This window comes from Rhinatrema bivittatum, chromosome 3 (genome assembly GCF_901001135.1).
Source record: "Rhinatrema bivittatum chromosome 3, aRhiBiv1.1, whole genome shotgun sequence".
NCBI classification, from domain to species: domain Eukaryota; kingdom Metazoa; phylum Chordata; class Amphibia; order Gymnophiona; family Rhinatrematidae; genus Rhinatrema; species Rhinatrema bivittatum.
In genome coordinates, this window is record NC_042617.1 from 298,283,068 (window position 1) to 298,303,113 (window position 20,046).

A 20,046-nucleotide genomic window follows, 5' to 3' on the forward strand; every position below is an offset into this window, starting at 1 on the left:
AGCAATCTTGATAGGAAAGCTCTGTTGTGTACTAGCTCCAGAAGGAGGTGGAGTTAGCAAGCTATATGAATCTGTTGCTGAAGACTCCTGGTAGGAAAGGAGTAGCCATCTGTTACCAGCTGAGTGCATGGAGAGGACACTCAGCTGTAGAGGAATGTAGATAGGTGAATCCTTGGGCCGATGGCAGATGACAGCGCCCCCAGGAGGATATCCTGAGAGAGACTACCGGCTAGGCTTGAGTATGGAGACAGACACAGAATTCTTTTATTAGACAGGTAGTAGAACCACCAGAGGTGGCAGTAGTGAGCTGCTATGCCCGGCAGGGCTGAAGTCCCTCAGGTACTGGAACCACAATCCCAGGGTAGCTGAGCTGTAGAGAAACTATAGATAGTGAGTAGACAGGTATACTGTGTTCATAGCCAGAACTGGATGACAGATCTCACATAAGGTCTTTAGAAGGCTCAGTAGCTGGAAAGGGTTAGGCCCTCGAGGAGCGAGTACCTGGTTCCAGGGAAAGCTCTGAGAGAGCGATGGTAACTCACAATCGTCTGTATCTGTGATAGCTTCCAGGCAGTAGAGAATCTTCAGAGTGCTCAGGAACATGGACCCTAGAGGAGCGAGTACCAGTTCCCATCGGCAATCTGAAATAGAGAAAAGAGAGCGAGGCCCCCGAGGAGCGGGTACCCCTGGTAAGTCCGAAGAGGCAGAGTAGCTTAGGAAACGAAACCCTTTGCCAACTCGATCCGTTAGCAATTTCTGAGACCATTTATATTGGAAGCAGATGACGTCAGTTCAGGCGGACGAACCTGAGGTTCGCGCCCTTGCTGGTACATCATTTGGAGAGTGCGCGCCCTACGTCATCAGGAACATGGTGGATCCACAGCATTGTGCTGCTCCAGGGACACCAGAGGAAGACGGCAAGAAGACGCCGCAGCAGCAAACCGTCCATCAGGCCCGGAGGGAGTCGCCACAGTGGTAAGGAGGGCGGACTGAGGGCATCGAGCAGCGACAGACGCAACACAGGGTTCCAGAGACCCAGACGCCGACGGGAACAGAGTAGAACAGGAGGCGTCAACGTAACAATAGGCCAAAGCCTGAGAGGCCAAGTCCGTAGGATACTAATGGAAGTTCAAGGCAAGCTGGAGTCAGGGCAGGCAGCAAGCAGGCAAGGTACCAGGAAGCAGAGCAAGGGCCAGAGCCAGACGATCAGTCCAAGCGTAGTCCAACGAAGCAGGGGTCAAGCCAGAGGATCAGTCCAAGCGTAGTCCAATGAAGCAGGCCCGCGCTGCGAGCAGACTTGGGGAGGGCAGGAAAGCGATGCAAGAAGTGAGTACTCACGGTCGCAGCCATCTGCGACCAACAGGCATCACAATAAAATATCATCAGCGAGAGATAGCTTGTATTTCTTCACCCCCACCAGAACTTCAGGTATAGCTTCCACCTTTCTTATTTGAATCGCAAAAGGCTCCAGGAATAGGGAAAACAACAGAGGTGACTGAGGACACTCTTACCTAGTCCCCTGTTGAATATTGAAAAGGCAGTATAAGCCCTATTAACTTTAACACAAGCCTATGGGTTGTGGTAAAGCTGTTGCAGCCAGCTAAGAAAAAAAGAACCCGTAGTTGAAGATTTAAGAACACAGCGATCATGGCTGGATGTATACTTAAAAAAGCAATGATCTTGTGTTTCACACAATTCTGGAGGTCATGGAGAACAAGGCATTCAAAAGACAATAACAACGGTGCAAAGGAAAGTCCTTTTTCTTATAGTGAAGTTAAAGATGGAGTGAGAGTGCAAGATAATAGATCAAGGACTAGAGGTGTTACTGCTAGGGGTCGTTTGAAGGGAGATGCTGTTGTGATCTGGTGACTTGCACAGTGTTTAAAGGTCTCGGGGATGGTAGCGGCCTCAGAACTGTTGTGGCAGAAGATGTAGATGTAGTAGAGGAACAGCAGGTCATTTCCTGATGAGTTATCTGAAGAAGAGAATTCAAAGGTGACTTTCTTCCTGGGCCTCGAATATCTGGAAACCTATGGGTGGATGCTTCCTCAACAGTAGTTTTGTTCGATTCACATTAATTTTGTATATTTTAAATATTTGAGGTCTTGGCAAAATTTAGATAAACTGAATTTAAATTCTGCACGTTGTGAGGAAAATGAATCATCCGGTAGTTGTAGTTTAAGTGTGTCAATATTGGACTGGACCTGTTCTTGGAAACAGGAAGCAGATTCTCTTGTCGTCTCAATAATTAAAATCATCAAATCAAAAGCACATTTATTCAGGATTTGATTCCAGCAAGTTATGAAAGTAATATTATCAGAGTGAAGTTTTGGCTCCTTCAAGATATGGAAGCCTTGGGGAATATGCCAAACTCTGCAATATTCAACAAGTGTTGTACCATGTGTAACTCTGCACGAGTTTCTCTTTTTTGAAGAGTGATAGTAATTGTCCAAGAGGCTGGAGACATTTCAGCCATCGGTTTAGTAAATAAAGGGGCTTCAGATAATAGGAATGCAAATGTTTCCTTGGAGTAACTAAAGGTATCAGATTGTATGGGAGATGCCATTCAATAACCACCAAAATAGCATACTCGAATAAAACAGGTGGAAGACCAAACTATCAGTAGTATTCCAAAAAGCACGAGAAACAGTCAAGAGCATTGCTCCTGCATCTGGCTTGCCCGAGAGAACGCCCCTCTAATACAGCACTGGCGAGAAACCACACTCCCTTACACAGCTTGACTTCTATTCACTTGAAGTTTGTGATCTCTCCTCTTGAGGTGGCGACATTTTCTACACTTTAGTCCAACATGAGCAAAAGTGGATTCCTCATGGGCTAAATGTTAATATTGAAAGGTCTGAATTCTTCTAATTCCTGTTTGATTGCTGTGCTCCTTTTTCATTTTATATATCTAATTCTGCCGCTATGCTTGAGCCGTTGCTCACCCTATTCCTTGTTTAATTACTGTGCTGTACTTAACATCTGATATTGCCACCACACTTGTTTCATTTTTTGATAATTTGCATCAGTTCTTTGATTGACAGCGTGTATCACATGACCCTATGCTTTGGCGCGCTTTTTTCTATTAACAAACTATTTAGGCTCACTTCACCAGAAGTTCCCTTTGATGTGCTATTCAATTCTGTACTGTGAAGTGTCTAAGCTCTTGGCTGTGTTTAAATATTATTTGTCTATGCTGGTTCTGTTCTTCTATGCTCTCGTTGTCCACATGTTTTCAAATTTTGTATTTGCTTCTTTATTTTAGATTGAGGTCCCTCCCGACACAACTAATTGAAATGCAGTCCATGGTTGGGCACCGTGAAAGTGGACTTTAAATACACTAGTATGTGACACATCTCTGAGGTTGAATAAAATCTTTATTTAAGTTGCAAAAAGTTCTGGAAAATTTACTCTTGACCATCCCTCATGCTTTTTGGATTACAATGGATGGTTTGGTTCTCCACCTGTTTTATACACTAATACACACACTCTCAGACACACATCTTTGTGTCAGAGAGAAAGTGTGTGGGTGTCTCTCTGACACAAAGACAAACACACATACTCACTCTCTCTGGGTGTGTCTTTGTGTCTGAAAGATTGTGCGTGTGCCTTTCTTTCAGAGAAATGCCCACACACACACTCTGCGTCTGTGTTGTCTTTCTCTGACACAGACACACGTTCTCTCTCAGACATATACACATTCTGCTGTTGTGCTGCTACTCATGTGCTCAGAAGGTAAGTGCCCCCCTCCCCCCCCAACACTGCCACATCATCGTACAAAGCTCTTGTTTGCTGGTAGCCATTCTGCAGCCCACAGTAGCCCTCTACCTTTCTCATTCTGAACCCTTCTCAGCACCCCCCTTCACCAGGAGACGCTGGTTCCACGGACAGCTGCCCCTCTCAGAATTCAGCTCAGTCACCTCACCAACACTGCATAGACACCTCCTCCTGCCTCATGCCCTTTCTTTTGCTACTTGTAGCTTACCTCCACCTCTATGTCAACCCTCCCCTAACTCATCAGTACATTCCCATTGACTGTGCACTATATAGTCTGCTGCTTTTATGGTTCTTCAGGATCTACTCTGAATACCTACTTCAGGGGAGGGGAGACCAAAAGTGATCCATGCTGTTTCTTGGGCTTAAAAAAAAAAAAAAGAAAATTAAGCCATGGCTGAAACTGGGGAGAGCCACTGACCCAATGCAGCACAGCTCCAGATGGAATCCTGCTTTCCCACAAGGAACCAGTGCAGCCACTGCTGGTGCAAGAGTATCAGGCACCATAGGCGAATCTTACAATTTTTTATAAACCCACCTTCTCCAAATATAATTAAAAAGTATGAATTTATAATAACAGATTTTACATGAAAAAGGACATTAAAAGTATAGTCTCCTGAGGTAAAAACATCACTTTAAATGTGTATATTATATTTACATGCACTGCTGTGATACCAACGAGAAACCCTGCAAAAAAGCAAAAAAAAAAAAGATACTTGGAACCCATATGGTATTAGGCCTATTATAACACGTGTTGGGTATATTATAGGCTTGGCCTTAGAAGCTATGAATAAACTAAATTACAATGACAATATAGTAAACCTCCTATTCCAAAACAGCACCAGCTGTCAGCACTCTAACAACCCTACCTATGAAAAGGCAGCACTGCATAAGAACATAAGAACATAAGAAAATGCCATACTGGGTCAGACCAAGGGTCCATCAAGCCCAGCATCCTGTTTCCAACAGTGGCCAATCCAGGCCATAAGAACCTGGCAAGTACCCAGAAACTAAGTCTATTCCATGTTACTGTTGCTAATGGCAGTGGCTATTCTCTAAGTGAACTTAATAGCAGGTAATGGACTTCTCCTCCAAGAACTTATCCAATCCTTTTTTAAACACAGCTATACTAATTGCACTGACCACATCCTCTGCAAATATTACACCAGACCCTAAAATACCAATAAACCTCCGATTAGGAAAACTGAACAAGTCAAGCTGCTATAGAGCCCTACACAGAAACTGCATGCTATCAGAATATCTCTCCTTGATCACACATGCAAAATAAAGGGACTATTTACTATATATAAAGAGGAAAGTTTCCAGGCGCTCATGTCGCAGTATGCAAATGACCTCCACTGCTCTCTTGCTATACTCTTTGCTCCGCATCACCGTAATCAGCAGCAGGAGGGACGAGAGCAGCCCTGGGGCCAGCAGTTCGCCCATGCCAGTTCAATGCAGGAGATGCCAGAGTGCTACGGAAAACAGAGCTAGGGTGGAGCTGGAAAGGCCGAAGTGTTGGCAGCTCCCCCTCTCCCCGCCAGAGGAGGAATACAAAAGACGCACAATGGCACTGTGGAGGGCAAGGCCTCCATCCCCTGTTGGCAGAGACCCAGGGCAGAGTTGGAGAGGCTGGAGTGCTTGATTTATTCACTCCTCCTCTGTCCGGATTGGTTCCCTCCACTGTCACATGTCAGGGAAAGGACCAGTCCCCTTTCAGAAGGCTGTCCTTACAGAATTCTGAGAGGGGATTGGTCCTCTTACTAACGTGTCAGTGAATAGACCAGTTGGCTGTCAATGAGGAAACAGCCTTGCTGGAGGAGGTAAGGTCTTCTCCGGCACGGGTTCCAGGGTGGGGAGGGGGGGATTTAGGGGGCTGGGGAGTTGCTTAGGCCATTTAAATTTTCTAAGGGGTGCGGGAGGGGGCTGGGAGGAGGACCAACCCCGGACACGGCAGCCAACTTTGTTTTAGAAGGTGAGCCAGACCTGCCCACCGACTTCATTTAAAGTTGAGTTTCAGAAAAAAAGAGGGAAGGGGCCTGAGAGGACCCCCAAATTCGGACTACCTGGCTTGCTGGGCCAGACTTCATTTTTGTGAGAGGTGAGTGGTAATTCGGCATGCTGGGGAGGAAGATAAGGCTTGTCGGCTGGCCCACGCCTGCTTCTGAGAAGGTGTCACATTTTCTGTGGTAGTAGGAGACGTGCTAGGTAGCCTCTACTCAAGCGTGCCTCCTTGCTTTGCAGGGTAATAGCTAAGAAGGCTATTACCCTGCAATTTGCATCAGATTTGTTAAGTCTTCTGTGGGGTTTTTTTTAGCATGGGATTTTCACCACTAAAGCCCTTTTTACATAACTGGGCAACATTAGCGCTGAAAAACCCGCACTAAAACATGAGATAGAAAACAATGGTAGGCTCAGCTTGGCTTATTGCATCAGCCCCCCTGAGACTGTCATGGGTTAGTTGGGGGTGGGGGTATGCACAAATTTTCTCCTTTCTCATATAATCATTAACACACATATTCATTCTCACAGACACGTGATTGGCCTGACCGATCCAGTGGGGCATGCTCGAAACCTTGATAGAGCAATCCATCCCAATCGACAACCACATGGACTGACCACAGTGGTGCCCCCAGCCACCTGCAGCTATACAAGCCCTCAGGCTTACACGGCAGGGGCAAGGCCGGTTCCTGAATGGCCAGAATGCCAGACCCAGGGAAGAAGCAAGATTTGGCCATTACCCTCCTCCTCCTGCAAGCCAGGCTGCTGGTGCTGGACACCCATGATGGAGGTAGTTAGTGAGTGGCACCTGGTTTGCAATCCGGTGTGTACAGGCCAGATTACCAGCTGCACCACGCCCTGCCACAACCTCTACTTCAAAGCCTAAGAGCATGGCTTAATGACCTTCTGGAATGTCCCCACAGTAGTCACTTTCCTGGCTGACATGGAACACTTAAAGTATCCAGAGCAGTCCATCATTTAAAAACATTTAAAGGAGAGAGGGAAAGGGAGGGAAGATTTATATGCAAAAATCACCCTTTATGGGCACAAATTCACAGGGCCCCAGCATCACAAGCTACCGATCGGATCCATACACTACCACTAGTGCCGGAAACTTTCTTCTACTGCTGACTAAGAGTAGAATTTCCAGCATAAACAGAACATGATTTAACCTTTGTAAAGGAGTGTATTAGTAGAACCTCCTGAAAAGTCCAGGACCAGGCATTTACCCTGGTCCAACAGACAGCCCACAAGGGACTCCTAGTTTTAGGGCATATCTCCTGGATAAGAAGGTAGGCCCAGAGGGGAGAGCAAGCCCCCAGACGGGAGAGTAGAAGAAAGCAAGAGCTTCCTATCTGTAAACTGCTACATTTCTTTTTCCAGGCTTCTGTTTATTCATTTGCTTGTAAATAAAAAAAAAAAACTCTGTAGAAGAATAGCCAAAGTCCAGACTGCTCTGTCCTCCTGCAAGCCAAAGACCGCTCACGCTGTGTTTCAGGCTTATACACCTTTCTGCAAGTTAGTGGGCAATAGTTAATGACTTCATTATCATCGAAATTTACAGCGGTGATGGTGCTAACCTGTACAGACGTTGCGTGCAAAAGTCCTTGCTGGGTCGGAGTAGAGTTTGTGCACAGAAAATGTGCACACAGTTGTAGATAAAACTGTGCCCTCTGCCCTGCACAGCTTATTACATGGGCCTGATTGTTAGAGGAGTTCTGCACTGCAGCGCTGCCTCGTTGACTGTTTTCCTTGGCGTCTTTCTTCTAAGAAAGAATACATCATAGATAAGAGGGGGTTTTTCAGTCGCATCCTTCATTGACAAAAACTCATACAAGTTAGGCTTCTAATTTTATCACTTTTTCACATGTATAAATATAAAAAGTGGATTTTGTTTTGGGGGGGGGGGTGAGGAATGGTTTTAAAAGCTGCTGTTTTTAAGCACGACGAAGCTTGCGTTTGACTGGCATTGTGTATGATCGCCCGGATTCATTTTACTTTTTACAATTTTTGGCTGCTGCCTTAGTTTCTTAATTATTTGATTTTTATGATTCACCCCCCCTGTGGGAAGGAAGAAGAGGTAGGAGGCATGCATGCTGGAGCTCTCAAAGGCACCCCCCCCAGCCATCCTTCCATCTCCCTGAAGTCGACAGTTCAAATTTGTTCCCTCGGATGTCAGCCTGGTGGGAAAATGGCTACGAAGAGACGAGTTCATCAAACACTTTGCAGCCCCTGCAAACCATGGTAGGTAATCACGCACTCTCCCCAAACAAATCACTGACGCCTCAGCTGATTTTCAAACACAGGAATTCAAAGAAAACATACTCAATCCAGCTATTCAAAAAACCTTTCTGCTAAGCAAAGCAGGTCAACCTGCACCGACTGATACATGGGGGTATAACCTGCACGGCGCGGCAGATGCTGCTATGGGAAGCCTGCTGGGCAGACTGGATGGACCCTAGATCCTTTTCTGCCATCATTTCTTGTGTTTCTAATTTGCAGGGATTTGCACTTGGTTAGTGCCAGGTCTATAGGAAGACCTACTGCTCTTTTAGAGGGTAACTTTTACAGATGGGGAACGTCTGCGGGTATCCTTTACCTGTAATCGTGCCACAAATTTTCAAGGCCCAGCACACCCGTCCTTTGGCCTTGAAAATTCTCGGAAGGAGCGCACACAAACTCTCCGGTGCAAAGTTACACCTGCTCCTGGCATGGCGAAACTTGTGCACGTGGATATATGGGCATATCTTTTAAAATGAAAAGTAATGCACGAAAATCCAGGCTCTGCCATTACCCCCAACACCCCGGATCGCCTTTTTGAATGCACAATTTAGGCACACACACACACACACCTTTTGCACACAAAGACCGACAAAGTTTCTAACAAGCCATGTATGCACATAAAAGTAATTTGAAGCTATGTTTTGTGCAGCTAAATGGTTTGAAAATTTGGCCCTTAAATCTAGATCTTCAAGCCTTCAAGAAGGGGCCACCAAGGCCTTGAAGGAATTGGAAACCAACACTACTGCAGTCCTCTCTGAGGCACATTCAAATAGTGGAAATGTTTTTGGACGAGGCAAGACAGAAAGTCAGTCCTGTTTTCAATCCACGAGGACCCGAAAGCTGTCAATTCTGAGCATGGACATCTGAATATGGCCTGAAAACTGTAGAAAATTGATTTTATCTTGCTTAGGATAAGAACATTCTGCCTTCACAAGCCGTCTGGAGATCTCTAAGTAGTGAGTGATGTGATATTTTATAAGGTGCAAGCTAAGTTACATTCTGTAAGGGTGTCTGTAGGTAAAAGATATCCTCGGTGCTTAGAATATTAGAGCAGAAAGGACAGGAGGAGACAGGGACTCTACAGAGATGGAGAAGGCCATGGAAGGGAATGGAAAGAAGGGAGGGAGGTGGGGAGAAGAGAAGGCAGAGAAAAGAGCGCTAGCTTTGATGAACAGATTCTAGCTCTAAGTAGTCAATAATATTCCTTTGTTCTCTCTGTGTGTATAAATTAGTTACCAGTTTCTTAAGGAGTTCGGAAAATATATTTCTGGCTATCCTTTGTGCTATTATTCTTTTATTCAAATGTGGCATTTTCCATGTCAGCTAATGGAGTAAGGAGGTGTAGGAGTGCTAGGCAGGCATCGCTCAAAAGCCAAGGGAGATGAAAGTGACAGCAAGCAACCTGGAAAGTACAAATCCCACTTCTCCTCTTACTCTCCCTGCTGCGACCCTCCGGCTTCCTGCCTGCTTCCCGAGGGAAACACGGCAAGGAGAGTACGTTGAGCTGGAAGGAAACCAGCAGGCTAATAGAAATATCAGATCCGTAGCGTCACTTAGAGAGGCTGAGGGAGCAGAGTTTCTTTCATTGTGCATGAGGGTGGGGGTGGGCGTGAAGGCTCGCGGACATTACTTTGGGGATCAGGAGCTCCCTGAGAGTAGGGGGCACTGTGCCGGCGATCAGAAGATTATTGCTTGGAGGTGGGGGGAGGCAAAGGCTTGCTCTAGGAGACCCTCGTAAACAGTGCCTGCTGTAGATGATATAAGTGCAAATCTCGGTCCCTGCTACACATAATATACACACACAGAACAAAAGTATGTGTGTAGCCTTGGTGTCTGCCAAACGCCTGCAAAGGAATAGGGGTTCTCACCCTGATTTACTGGCTTTCTGATTAGTGCTGTGGCTTGGGCAAACGTTTTTTTTATATCAAAAGGGCGTATGTTGGTGTATTTTGGACTTCGGTCCGCAACCAACCTGGGACTTTTACGATTCCGTTCTGGCCTCAGGGGTGGAAAGAGGCAAAGGGGGTTTCTTGAGCCTTGTCTGTGCAACAGAGTGGAGGGAATATGTGGCCACCCTTTGGAATCGCCACCAGGTGGCTCTAGTTCCAGACCCTGGGCTAGGAGTTAGGATTTAGGCGGTGGAGGGAGGGGGGCCTACTGTTTCTGAAAGAGCACCCCCAGTGAGCTGATGGGTGCTCAGTCCCCCTGCCAGTATAAAAGCAGGCTGAGTCATAGATCAGTCTGGCAAGGCAGATTTTGTTTGAAGTTATGTGGGAGAAGGGTTTGGTTTTTTTTATTGTTTGTGATTTTGCCTACTCCATGGCCCAGGCCTCATGCTCTGTACTCCAGGATGGGTGGGAGACTTAACCCGTTCCAATACACCCACCTGCCTGCCTGGATTGCCTCCGGGGTTGGGTTTCCGGAATCGTGATGATTTGGGGAGATTCTTGTGGCACCCCTGGTTCTTGGCCCAGGAAGGGATTACGGGGAAGTCCTTTTTTTCGGGGGGGGGGGGGGTGGCAGGATAGGGAAGTTCTAACCCTCCCCCAGCTCACAATCTGTGTGGGGGGGGGGGGTGGTGGTGACTTGCTGGTGGGAGAGCTCCAGCTCATGGACATTTGAGTAAAGACTTTTGATTTGGTGGAGCTGGAAAGATTTTTGCCTCTATCCTTCCTGCCCTAGAGTGGGAGAATTTGGAAACGATGAATGTTCCCTGTTGCCCGGACCTTTCGTCCGAAAGATCCCGTCTGACTTCTAAAAAAAAAAAAAGGTAGAACTGTGAGTAAGACTCTCTTGTTATCTCTGGAGAGCCCCCTCCGGAGTCTTCACACCGAGGAAAGAAGAAGTAACGTTTGAGAATACCCGGGAAGGTTTTCTTTTCCATGCTCTGGAGACACTGAGTTCTTTCCCCCGAGCCCAGCAACTGAGGGGGCATTTGCACAGGTAAAGGAGAGTTGGGAAAACCGAGAACAGTTGCCGAACGATTGCTTTTTGAAGACCTGCTGCAGAATCCGGAGTATTCAGGGTGGGGAGGGGCCGATTTTATCTTTATTTTTCGGGCACCGAGGCACGGGACGGGGTTCTCACAAGATCACCGCTGTCGCATTTCAACTTGTGCCTTTCTCATACGACAGGGAATGAGCTGAAATGAGGCGGGCCGGTGCCTTTGTACCTTGGATGGCACAAGGCCTGGAGCCTGGGGAGTGCTGTGGGTCCCACAAGGACATCGGGGTTTTTCAAAGTATGACCCGGGAGGGGGAGGTTCCTTAAAGTTGGAAAGGGGGGGGGGGGGTTCTAAGGGGAGGAGTTAGGAAGGGAGAGAGAGGGAATGCGCCGAGTTTATTTATGTTTTATCTTTTTTAATATTGGGCACTGGGGTGTGCGATGGGGGTTCTCACAAGACCCCTGGGGGAGTTTTCACATGCTGGGGCGGTTTGAGACAATCTGGCCCTTTAAATTACTGCCCAAGGCTCATCGGGACCTTGCATTAAGTGACAGATCCTGAGTTGTAGCTAATTTTCCTTAAAATAACCTGGCCTGCGATTTTTCGGGCAAGCCACAGTATTTTATTTACGTCAAAGAGCCTAGTAATGGGTTGTTTCGCACGCATTGCAAAGCATTAGCATGCAAAGCAGCTCATTACCATACCAGTGATATTGGGTATAAATAATGCACAGGATGTAAAATGGCGACCCACAGTTTGTACCTGTGGTACTGCAGAAAGTGAGGCGATTTGCCAAAGGTGTGGCAGCAGGATTTGAATGCTGACTTCCCCAGTTCTCTAACCACTAAGCTTTTCCTCTATTATATCTAGTGCTGCCTTTCAACCTATGCCTTCCACAGGCCATTGCATCTAAAGGGGCCTGAAGGAAGAAGCCAGAGACTCCTTGGTAAAGGAGAGAGGAGGGAGGAGGTAGAGAGAGTCATCTGATTCCCCAGCTTTCTCCTCTAACTGCTATGCAAAGCATATGGCATATCTGTTCAGCCAAGAGCCTGTTTTAAATGGAACTTAATTCCAAAAAGTCCTTATGTAATTAAAGGAAATACATAAAGCATCAGAGCAAAGACTGCTTGTGTTTTGTTTTTTTTTCTCCCATCTCTGCCAAGCGGCAACGCTGATTTGCATTCATTGGCTAATCTTGGAGAAGCCGTCTCAGCAATGTAAAGACAAATTAAGGAGTCAATTAGCAGGCTGCGACTGTGGAATTCAGGGATCTCGGGGGACCCTAGGCAAAGACAACTCCAACTGTCAGGGACCCAGCGATGCAGGGCTGTGGTGGAGTTGGGATGTGGCAGGCGGGGGGAGCAGGGACTGGTTGGCTGGGAGGATCAGAGTCGGGTTCTCTTGGGCAGCAATGGCACTTGCTTAATCCAGGCTCTGAGAAGTTTTTACAGACGCATTTGCAAGGTTGTCAGCCAGGGCACCCGTGGGAGCCTGAGCCTGGCACATCAAAAGGGAGAGAGAAGGCTGCCGAGGGAGACCCGGACTGCCTTTGCAAAGCAGAACGAGTAACAGATAACAGGGATAATAGTGTGCGGAGGGTGATGGGGGTGAAGACCTACCCAGCACGTGAACGAGGGGAAAAAATGGGAGAGAGAGAAAAGAGAAGGATAGGGACAAGATTTTCTTTGCTGCCGCTGCCCTTAGGTGTTAATTCATGGCTGTGCTGCCTCTCCACCTTAATATAGCAAATATCCAAACTGCAGCGCCACTCCCAAACCTCCCCCATAACCTTGGCTCCAGTGGTGATCCTCGCAGGACTAAGCCTGTTGCTCACAGGCCCCGCTTGCCACATGGAAGCCCAGAGGGGCAGGACCTGTAAGCACGGGCTTAGTCCCTACCCTCGCTGACCCGTGAGGATTCCTGCTGGAGCTGAGGTTTGGGGGTTGGGGGCACCTTCCGAGCAGGATTGTGGGGCAGCACGGCAAAACCAGAAATTTGCCACCCTAGGCATAGGCCTAGTAAGCCTGTACATAAAGCCAGGGCTGGCGAAGGATCAAAACCGAAAAAAAGAGAGACACTCACACACACATCGAGAGGACAGAAAAACAGAGGCAAATAGAATAGAGGGACCCATGATAGTGCAGTGGTATGAGGCACCCTTAGGCCTTGCGCTTCACCCCCTACCCCAATTAACTTTCAGGCCCATAGGCCATCCTCGGCTCCCCCGGGGATTTAAACAATTAAACTCACAAATCATGATGACACCACCACCATCCCTCCCAGAACAATCCTATAAAAACGTATAATTGGACAAAATACTTTTAAATATTAAACTTTGTTATATATATATGTGTATATAAAATGTATGTAATACACATATATTTCAGAAATCATGTCACAGTGCCTGATCAATATGCCACTTGTAGTTTTTTTGGGGTAGACAAAAAAAAATTATATATATATATATATATATATAATATTAAAAGAAATCCATTCCACATTTTTCAAGATAATCTCTGAAACGGCTGGCTGGCCTGAACTAGAACGTTTTCCCTATTCACCATACAAAAATATTAAAATTCTGATGTCATCTCAATAACATATTCCCTTTATTACTATGCACTTTGTGAAATAACAAAAAAACAAAACCTTTAAAAAAGATACACAGAAGCTATATAGCAAAAAGCACTAACTCTGAGAACTCAAACAATAACACTGTAGCTATTACACCGGGTCCTAGAACACTGATGCACCTCCTATTGGAAAAAAAACAGAAGAAGGGGAGTTTCTATGGATCCTTAGACAGAAACTACATGATAGAAGAATCCTCACCTAGGTCATTCAAGCAGAAAACGTCCCTCACCAAACATAGAATAACTGACCATAAATTAGAAATAGAAATATGCTGATAAAACCTGAACTCTTCTTTGCTCTGCTGTCCACTCCAGCTTCATCCCCTCCCTTTCTGTTCCCTGCAGTCAGAAGGGGAAAGTAGGGAGAACAACAAGAGGGGATAGGCTGGATTAGGGAGCAGAGTAGCTCTTCTTTGCTCTGCTCTATGCTCTTTCTACTCCAGCCTAACCCCTCCCTGTCTGTTCCCTACATGCTGACTGGGATGGAAGCGACTGATGCAGTAAGCAGAATTTCTGCTGCCTAAGATAATAGAGTTGCATCCTGCAGTTCTCAAATTTGTATCACTTTAGGGGATTGCCTACTTCCCCTAATGGAAGAACTGGCCCTAGAGGGACAGATTGGGGGGGGGGGGGGGGGGAGGGGAAGAGAGAGAGAGAGCGAGACAAAGAAAGGAAAGAGAGGCAGAGGGGTGAGATAGAGACACGAGACAAAGAAGACGGGGAAAGATAGAAAAGAAAGACAAAGAAGAGATAGTCAGAGACAGAAAGGAAAGATAGTCAAAAGGGGATAGAGAGAAAAAAGAGAAATGGAGAAAAAAAGACAGATGAGAGAAGAGACAGAAGGGAGAGAGAGAGAGAGAGAGTAGAGGGACAGATGGAGAGAAGACAGACAGAACGAGAAGAGAAGGGACAGGTGCCTGACTGAGCTGTCTGACTCATGCTGTTGCAGGGATCTCTCAGTGCGGCGGCGCAGGCTGCAGTGACTGTCTCTGGAGAGGAGGAGCTGCTGCTGCTGCTGCTGCCACATTGTATTCCCCCACCCGCACAGCTCTTAAGTTAGAATAAGAGTCAAGTACTTGGTTCATTGCTCTGTTTTGTTCCCTGCCTGAAATTATATCCTCTTATCTCTCCCATATTTCCCATTATGAACATTTCATCTAGCAGCCCCGCGTGCTGACCTTTCAAGTACGGCAAAAAAACAACCAACGCATTGCCTCTTCCTCGTCTCTCTGAGGCAAACATTCCTAGTTGCCTTTAACCTTTCCTCCTACAGTAAACCTTCTAGTCCCTTAATTAACTCTTCATTGTATTTTTCTAGCAATTAAAACAGATATCGCTGGATTCCTCTGCAGGCTGCGATGCCTTTTATTGTTCCAGTGGAAGAATTAGTCAAAGAAATTGTACCCCGAGCTTTTTTGTTTTGGGGTTTTTTTTTTTGCTCCAGACCACATAACACCAGCTATCGATGTGACCAGCTGTTCCGAGAAAAAGGACCTGTAGTGTGGTCCAGGGAAAGGCGGTCACAGCCTTGTGAAGAATCCAGTTTTGTTTCCAGGATAAGGGAGAGCCCCTTGAGATGGTACAGAGAAGGGCTACCAAAATGATAAGGGGAATGGAACAGCTCCCCTATGAGGAAAGACTAAAGAGGTTAGGACTTTTCAGCTTGGAGAAGAGACGAATGAGGGGGGATATGATAGAGGTGTTTAAAATCATGAGAGGTCTAGAACGGGTAGATGTGAATCGGTTATTTACTCTTTCAGATAGTAGAAAGACTAGGGGGCACTCCATGAAGTTAGCATGGGGCACATTTAAAACTAATCGGAGAAAGTTCTTTTTTACTCAACGCACAATTAAACTCTGGAATTTGTTGCCAGCGAATGTGGTTAGTGCAGTTAGTATTGCTGTGTTTAAAAAAGGATTGGATAAGTTCTTGGAGAAGTCCATTACCTGCAATTAAGTTCACCTAGAGAATAGCCACTGCCATTAGCAATGGTAACATGGAATAGACTTAGTTTTTGGGCACTTGCCAGGTTCTTGTGGCCTGGATTGGCCAATGTTGGAAACAGGATGCTGGGCTTGATGGACCCTTGGTCTGACCCAGTATGGCATGTTCTTATGTTCTGCTGTACAAAATCAAGATTAAAAACTGGACTCCACCCACCCCCAGTTGCTCACCTGGGTCTTTTTGTCTGCTGAGCTGAAACGGAACTGTGTCCGATTTCTTTTATTACTTTTTCTGAGGTTGATATTGAGCCGCTATGCAGCCTGGCTAAAGTTAGCGGGCTACGCTTGTTTGGCTAACTTAGCCCGCATATTTGCACGTGGTTCCCATATACCGCTGTTTAGTCTACTATTCCACTCTGCAAGAGAGGTTAGAACAATGCACCTAAATCTATCATACTAAACAGCAGTCTGCAGGAACCACATCCATAGTAAATTCTTGGAGGTTCCTATGAACCCTTTGGGACTTTACAATTTAAGAGTATTGTGTAAGAAGATTGCATTGCATGCCGAACTCCAGAGATATAAGGTAAGTCTTCTGGTACTGTCATGTTTGGCGGCCTGCAGGACGTCCCCACGAGCCACTGCATTCACCACTGATGTCGCCAACGGCTGGGCCTCCCATTCACAGGGGGGACACCGCTGGACCTCTTCCATGTGGCTAGACACCGCCAGGACCACCGTCTTCAGCTCCTCTCTGTTGGCGTGTGTGCGCCCAATGTCACTACATTTAAACGGCCTGCGGTGAAAAACGTCCTGGCGCCCATGGAAGACATCAAATCTTTAGTCCTATAAAAAGGCTCTTCAGGTGCCCCTAGCTTGCCTTAGCAATAGGTCTCCTGCACTCTGTGTGCAGTGTGTGTGTTGCTTTCCTGGGTTCCCGCTTCTTGTCTCCTGTATTCCTGCTTCCTGCCTCGTCCAGCCCAGCCTTACCTCTTCTCTCCAGCCCAGCCTTGCCTTGTGTTTCTCCAGCCTGCCTTGCCTCTTCATATCCAGCTTTTCTTGACTTCCTGTCCATTGTACTGCATCGGGTCCCTTCTGCCTCATACTTGTACCTTCTTCAGGCTGACCACCTGGCTATTGAATTTGCCTGACTGCTGCCTACCTCTGACCCTTTGCCTGGACCCTGACTATTCTTGATCACCGCCTGCCTCTGATCCATTGCCTGGACATTGACCTTTCTAGCTTGCCACCTGCCTCTGACTCTTGCCTTGACCTGGACCTCTGCCTTCACAGTCCTCTAAGAGATTCTTGCCTAAGTCCTGCCAGCCCCCAGAACTCAAGGTCTCAACCTGCAGGAAAAGTGGCCGGTATAGGTGAAGACTTAGACCCATCTCTTGCCAGCAAACCTCTGCTAGCTGCCGGTGAGGGCCTACAGCAACAGGGGTCCGCATTGCTTTCGGTTTGCTGAAGCCATGAGCCCGGCGGACCTGACCTCGCTCCAGGCCATCCTAGGCTTGACCCAACGCATCCAGGAGCAGCAGGGGGTTCTTAATCAAGTCACTAGTCTTCTTGAGAAACTCGTAGTTAACATGGACATCCTGATGCCAATACTGGCTCTTCTTCTGCTGGCCCAACCTCCATCAAGACCTGCTTCTCCTCACAGACCGGTTCCTCAGTTTCCATCACCACCACTCTATCATGCGGACTCCGAAAAGTGCCACAGCTTCATCAATCAATGCCACATGCATTTTGAACTCCAGTCCATCCTGTTCCCCTGTGATCGCTCCAAGGTGACTTACATCTTGTCGCTGTTGGGCAGCACAACTCTGGATAGTGACGATCCCTTTCTCCGGAGCCTCTCATATTTCCTTCACCAGTTCCAGGTTGTGTTTGAGGAACCAGGGCAAGCCTATTCTTTTGCAGCTGAGCTTCTCCGGGTTCAGCAGGATTCACAACTTTCAGAGAATATGCTGTACAGTTCTGCACCCTCACATCAGAGCTGCTGTGGGGCAAGGACAGTCTCACTGCCATATTTTGGCAAGGCCTTTCCAGCAGAATAAAGGATGAATTGTTTGGCCGAGATGTCCCCACAATGTTGGATGCCTTAATCACGCTGTTTAATCGCATTGACCATCAGTTTCAAGAATGTGCTCTGGAGTCTAATGCTACCCCGCACCTTGTTGTATTGGCTCCTTGCTTCCAGCTTCCTCAGGTTCCACCAGTACCTCCTTCTGAACCAAGAGTGCCTGAGGAGCCTATGCAACTGGGCTGTGCTAAGCTGTCCACCAAGGAGAAACTCCATAGAAGACAGCTAGTTTTGTGTTTATACTGTGCTGGTCAAGGACACCTGCTATCACAATGTCCTGAGAAACTGGAAAACTCTTGTGCCTAAGGTTGATTGGGAAGGCACACCTAGGCCACACACTCTCCTCTCCGTAACTACAGTGTTGCATTTGGCATTTCACAGGCTGCCTCTGCGAACCACCACACTCACCTCCTCGGCTGACCTCCTGTCTCCACTCCTGACGTGGCTGCCTGACTCCAGCTCCCTGCACAGCTGGATGCCACACTCCATTGTGGCAGGATGCTGCCAACCCAATCTTGACATGCACTTCTCTAGGTGCATGCATGCCCAGCATCCCCTCATTTAAAGGGCCAATGGCGGAAAGCCCTGATGGCACCAGATGATGACATCACCCACTCTGGCCTATATAAGGCCAACTCCAACATACTCTCACTTTCTCAGCAACAGGTCCCACTACTTTGCAGTAGAGCATGTTGCTTCTCATCTCAGCTTTGTCTTTGGTTCTCATCTTGGTATTGTCTTCAGTCCTTGTTCCAGCCTTGGCCTTGGTCTTGTACAGTTTGTCTTCATTCTTCATCAGTGAATCTTCAGCCTTGTTTGTGTTGAGCTTGTCCTTGCCTACCTGCCCTGCCTATCTGTCCCCTATCTTCTCCCACAGATGGATACCTGGTGCTGACCTCAGCCTGCATACCAGATACACTTGACTGCTGCATGCCTTGACCTCTGTTTGAATATTAGATATGCTTGACCGCTGCCTACCCTGACCACTGCCTGCACATCAGATATGCTCAGCCACTGCCTGCTTCAATTCTCATGGACCATCCTTCTGCCACCAGCAGAGACCCACCTAACTCCTGCCAGCCCCGGTACCCAGGGCTCCTCCCTGCAGGTATCACCAATCCTACCTCGGTCCAAGGGTCCTCAAATGCAACATACTGGTTCTTGTCTCTCTTGCCACTGAACATAGCTTTCTATGGAGGCCTTCCTTGATTGAGGAGTAAGCGGGAACTTCATTGACGAAGCCCTGGTTCATCAGCACTGGATTCCAACAATACCTCTGGAACCTCAGTAACTGTCTCGTCTGTGTATGGGGATCCTTTCCCTGTCCGTCTCATGGAGATGACCATGCCACTTACTCTAAATACCAGTTTTCTCCACAAGGAGATCATCTCATTCCATGTGATACCCAGAGAGGTGAATCCTGTTATTCTGGGCCTGTCCTGGTTGCAAAAGTCATTGAGTGGAAGTCCTTGTTGCTGGCATGTTGAAGACCTACCTGTTTTACTACCTGTCTCACTTCCTCCATCCAATGCCTGCCTTGACAGTGCCTGCTACCATACCAGGGCTGCCGCCACAATATGCTGACTTTTCTGACATATTCTCCAAACTGCAGGCTGAAACCCTGCCCTTGCCTCATGTCTATGACTGTACCATAGACCTACTACCTGAGAAGATACCTCCGCGCTGAAGGGTCTACCCTCTATCAGTTCCTAAGAGTGAGGCTATGAGTCAATACATCAAAGAGAACTTGGCAAGGGGCTTTATCCAGCCATCTTTTTTTTCAGCTGGAGCAGGCTTCTTCTTCATGGGGAAGAAGGATGGTTCTCTCAGGCTCTATATTGACTACAGAGGCCTCAACGTCATTACAAACAAAACCTGATACCTAGCTCTCTGAGCTTTTTGACTGGCTACAAGGTGCAAAGGGCAAGTCAAGGGGAAATGGAGAGCAGAGCAAGTTGAGGGGATGTAAGAGTGGAGCAGACAGAGGAGCATTAAACTTTCGTGCCCCAAATATAAAAGTCAAAGTGTGCCCATGCAGGAGGGGAGAATTTAAAAAATGCAGAGGGAGTAAGGAGAGAAGAGAGAAAAGAGGATAAGATAGGGAGCGGAGGAAGAAGAGATTAGGATAATGTGAGAAAAAGGGGGAGTTAGGAGAGAGTGGTGGGGACAGGTGAGAGGAAGAGAATATGGTGGGGATGAGCTGGGGTTGGGGAGACGATTGACTGGTGGAACTAAGTGCTTCCCTAGCTTTTGTTTTTGGCTCATGAGTCTTTCCCATTTCCATCTTATCTGCTGTTCTCTAGATCAGTAGTTCTCAACCTTTTTTCTATTGGGACACACCTGGCAGATCATGCTTACAGGTGTGACACACTGAACCCTTG